General features: G+C 30.3%; 1 long non-coding RNA gene across 1 annotated transcript; it reads left to right on the top strand.

Moving 5' to 3' along the window:
* The first annotated feature begins 312 nt into the window (after nt 1-312).
* LOC143228301 (uncharacterized) lies at nt 313-1877 on the top strand. The gene is made up of 2 exons (XR_013015309.1): nt 313-404; nt 1599-1877. It is a non-coding gene; the product is annotated as an uncharacterized LOC143228301 (long non-coding RNA).
* The last annotated feature ends 3040 nt before the right edge of the window (nt 1878-4917 follow it).

Raw genomic sequence — 4917 nt, forward strand, 5'->3', positions numbered from 1 at the left:
AGCCATGAATAAAGTTAAGGACAGTATTTGACTTCAGGTCACCCAACTTAAGATGATCAAACATTCTGAACTAGCCATAACCTTTTTTTGTGACATTCCCTCCTCATGGAGTGTACTTTTTAGCACTATCATTTACAGCAGATGACTAAGACATTATATGCCCTTAAGTGTTGATGTTTATGGGATTTGATATTCAAGTCTATCTTATTTGAACCTCCAAAATGCATCAAACTAAATATTGGGAATCTAAGGACATGTTAATTGAATCTTTTGTTACAAAAAAAGCATACAGGGAAATGACTGCTAAAAGTGTTTTTTTTTTTCAGGTGGCTTAAAAGCCCATTTTGATTTCTGGATTATGGCCCAAAATTATGGCAGTTTTGAGAGGACTACAGGGAAGAACTGTAAGTAGTTTAACATTTGAAAACATCCAGAAAAACATGCAGACCCTTTGAACTTTGATACCTGACATTTGACTTTAACCAGTATACATAACCTTTCTTATATAAATGTTATCACAACACTAATTGTTCTTACTGCTATAGAAACTAGTTGACATTTATGAGGAAAAAGATCTAGGCATAGGTATTAAGAAGTTCTACAGCCTTCTAGACAATATGTTAACCAGTTATAAAACAAATAGAATATCTATTTTCTGTATAGAATCTGACTATAAATCTTAAGGGTGTTCACTCCATAAGATTCTAGCATATTATTTAAGAAAGAGAATTGAGTTGTTAAAGGAGTCCAGAAAAGCTGTTTGTGTGGTTCAAGTTTGAAGTTGGAGTTATCTTATGGAGATACATTTAAATTGCTTAACATATTTTTGTTGGAGAAAATATAAGCAATGGTAAGGGGATATAAATGAGATTGCTGAAGTTGATCCCTAAACGACAGCTCCCAAGGACTCTTCACATATCTTAACTTGTATCAAAGGTGACATCATGTTTATTTTTGTAAGTTTTGTGCTAACCAACCTTATAAGAAGTTTTATGATAGTGTAACTAGATACAGAAATATGATGAATGCTTAGGTTGGTTTTTTATTGGCATGCGAGTTTTAAAACTGATCTTGACAGAATAATAGGTAATTTGTGTATTGGTGAGGAACAGTATTTTTTAACAGTTTGTGCAACAAACATTGTATTATTTAAAACTTAAATACTTAAACCAAGTTTTTGGTTTTATTGTTACTTATGTTTTCAAGAACTTAAGAATAAGCAATCAGAGATTACATACCCTCATTCCACTGCACCTTTTTAAGATTGCATGTATTTATATTGGATGCCATCAAATTTAACCTTTGTGAACTCAAAATATCCTCTTAACATTCAGAATGGTCAACGATCTGGAGTATTTTATAGTATGAGTTTCAATCTTAACATGATCAGATTTTACAAAGTTGTTAATCCAATACTACAAGAGTGACTGAACTCCTTATGAAAAATGCTTCAGTGTGAACCATAATTCAAATTTGGATCTAGACTAACTTTTTGAAAATGCTTCTAAAGTTAATGGTATGAGATAATTTATCCTGTCTTTAATTGGTGTTTTTTTGTTTTTAATTGTTTACTTAATATACTTTTTTCTTGTTTTTAGAATCCAACTCTACAGTCAAATGATGTAGGTTCTGTACCAGCAGAAGGAACTGTGTCTGCTTAAATAAAACTGCAAGACAGTAAAGCCTTACAACTTTTTAATCTTCTGAGTAGATCAGGGTACTTATTACATCCAGAAAATGTTTCTTGTAAGAGTTTGTTTTGTTTTTCTTTTTTTATTTGAGGAACAACAAGCAAGTGCATATTATTATAATTATTATTATTAACAACCAAAGGCTGAAAAGTAATGAATATGTTTGCACTGTTTTAAATATAAAAATAAAGTTGTAATAACACAGACATGTTTATGGAAATGTCATGGCAACCAGAACTGTTACTAACATTTTTCTTTCGGGTTTCAATGAATAGCAACACATCTTTTTAAGAATTGTTAAACACCAGTCTTGAATAATTATTGGTCTGTTTTTAACATGGAGGTAATTATTGACAGTGATATATATCAGGGTTCTTAAAATAACAAAAAAGTAACATTTAATTTTAAAGAAGGCTGCCTTCTGTAATACATGTAGTTTTCATTGTGCAAATTTAGCATTTTGAAGTCCAAAGAAATAACCTATTTCTGTAAATGAACTACTACAGTCAAACATAGCAATTTTAAATTTTATTTTCTAAGGTAAAAAATTTATTTTAGTTGTGGCATTAAACTTGTACAGATCATCTAAACTTTGTAAAATGTGCATTTGCAATAAAACTTGTTTCTGTTCATTAATATTTGTGTAAAACATTTTATGAATAAAATAAAGTTTACAGTAATGAAGGTTTGGTGTATCACATTGAAGTTTCAGCAGAATTTCATACATTATCTATGGTGCAAAAGTTGTTAAATAGGAAAGGAACTGAACTGTCTCGAAGTAGATAATTTGACAATTTAGGTAATTGAAAGAACGATGCACGCCAATCAGTCAGTACGTGTGTGCATGCTAACTCGCATGGAAATTTATTATTCCTATTGCCCAATTGTACCGTGGAACTGTTAACGATTAAAGTATTAATACCCACACAAGATGTATTTAGAATACATAACTCAAGTTCATTTTTCAATAAAATCAAAATAAAATACTTTTAGAAACAGACACAACCTTATTATCTTATAAATTTGGTAAAGTGTTAGACACAACCTTATAATCATATAAATTTGGTAAAGTGTTAAATTCCTAACTGTTTGAGCGTATCTGCAACAGAAGGGTGAAATATATTGGCAAAATGCTCTTAAAATCCGTAAGGCTAAAAAAATTAAGAACTTTGGTAATAAAATTGAATTTTTAAAATCCAAAGCGAAAGGATAATTTTATTTGAAGACGAAAACAAATTATACAAAGGACTTATTTTCACAAAATCAATTTTTCAAAAGCGAGATAATGAATTTGTTTTGATAGGACAAAAGTTGCTACGGTTCACTGTTTTAAAAAAAGTTAAAACCCACTTCCAATACAATTTTCTATTTTAAAAAATCAGGTTTTTTCTCGAAAAATCGAAGTCTCTGGCCTTGGTATTTTTAATAAAAAATTTTAATATCGAGATAAGTGTGTATTTTCATGCAGCATCAAACTAATTTCACATGACTTAAGATCTTTAAAAAACGATAAAATTTAAATAAATCAAAATAATACATCTTTTCAGATACTAAAAACCGACTGCCTCTTTCCTTAAAAATGGAATAAACAAAAGAAAAAAGTTTAACAAAAAAATAACTGACATGTTTGAACAAATAAATCGACGTCGTCCTGCTCTAAAAAATTTTTTTCTAAAATTTTCTTTGCCTTCATTTTCGGTCATATGTATATATTTGAATTTCGTGCTCTTCTTTTTAGATTTTTTTGTTGTTTTTAACATTTTTGAATCTTTTTCTTATTTTATTTTTTCAGTATTTACGTTTTTACTCTTCCTTGTTGGTAATTTAATTTTTCTTTCTCTGTTTGCACGGCATAGCAAGGTGGTTTAAGACGTCGACTCCTAACCTTAAGGTTGTGGGTTCGAATCCCTGTTGCACCAAACATGCTCGCCCTTTCTGCCATACGGACGTTATAATGTGACGTTCAATCCCACTATTCGTTGGTAAAAGAGTAGCCATAACAGTTGGCAGTGGGTGGTGATAACTAGCTAAATTAGGGACAGCTAACGCATATCGCCCTTGAGTTGCTTTGCGCGAAATTCAAAAGCAAACGAACGACCTCTTTCTGTTCGCCTTATTTTGTTTCAATATTTCTAATCAAATTTCGATACCGCTTCATTATCGAATTATCCGTTTTGAAAGTTTAGTCAACATAAATTTTCACAAAAATATTCCAACTACATCAGTGTTAAATTGTGTTCTGTGGTTGATCGGGATGTTTTCGATTATTTAGTAAAAACACAAGTCCAGTCTACAAAATGACAGTGATTTAATTTATTGCTACAATAAACATTTGCTACAGCTCGTTCACTTCTAGGCCTATATTATGAATGTACCTTTCAACATAAATTCTGATTCTAATTTAGGTCTAAATTCAACCGAAATTATATTTGACTTGTAAACACGTTAAGGAAGCACATGAATAGCAAAATGTTGATGCGATAACTGTTAATACAGAGTGTTTATATATTCATTAAAATTACTTAAAAGTTTAATCTCTCGTATTTACGTCATTATTGTTTCTGTATATTACAAGAAACTTCGAAATTGTTAAATTAAACAGTAAATAGTACGTATTTTTTCTGTTAGTAAACATTTAACTTAAAATATTTAAAATAGAGTTTGCAACAGTATTATTGGGATCAAGGCGTCAAATGTTACAAACAATGAAGATACTTAATCAAATAATAAATCATTTCATTATAATCGCGTGGTTGAGCTCAAAGTTATACGATGGGCAGGCAATCTGTGTTGTGCACACTATGGAATTAGAAACTTAGCAGATTTATTGCTGAGTTACGGGTAAAAGGGGTTAAAAAGAAGAAGATAATGATAAAATTGTAGTATGCCTAGAAGTCATTGAGCTACCAATTGATTCAAGTGAATCTGTACCATCTCGTAAAATGACAAAAACAAAAGAATTCGCAACTTTTACCAACATCGCATGCCTAAAATAAAAAATTTGGCTTTTATCAATCTATTATTCTAAAACTGTGAATATAAATAACAGCGTTGCAAACAATCTAATATACAAGTACTCAAATATTCTTAGAGTCAACGCTGATTATATAGATGTTTTGTATTGAACGTAATAAATACTTTCACCAGTAGTGAACATTTTATTGAAATTTAAGATTTGTTTGTTTATTGTCGAATTTCGCGCGAAAGCTACACGAGGGCTATCTGC

The sequence above is a fragment of the Tachypleus tridentatus genome, chromosome 10 (assembly GCF_004210375.1).
Source record: "Tachypleus tridentatus isolate NWPU-2018 chromosome 10, ASM421037v1, whole genome shotgun sequence".
NCBI classification, from domain to species: Eukaryota; Metazoa; Arthropoda; class Merostomata; order Xiphosura; family Limulidae; genus Tachypleus; species Tachypleus tridentatus.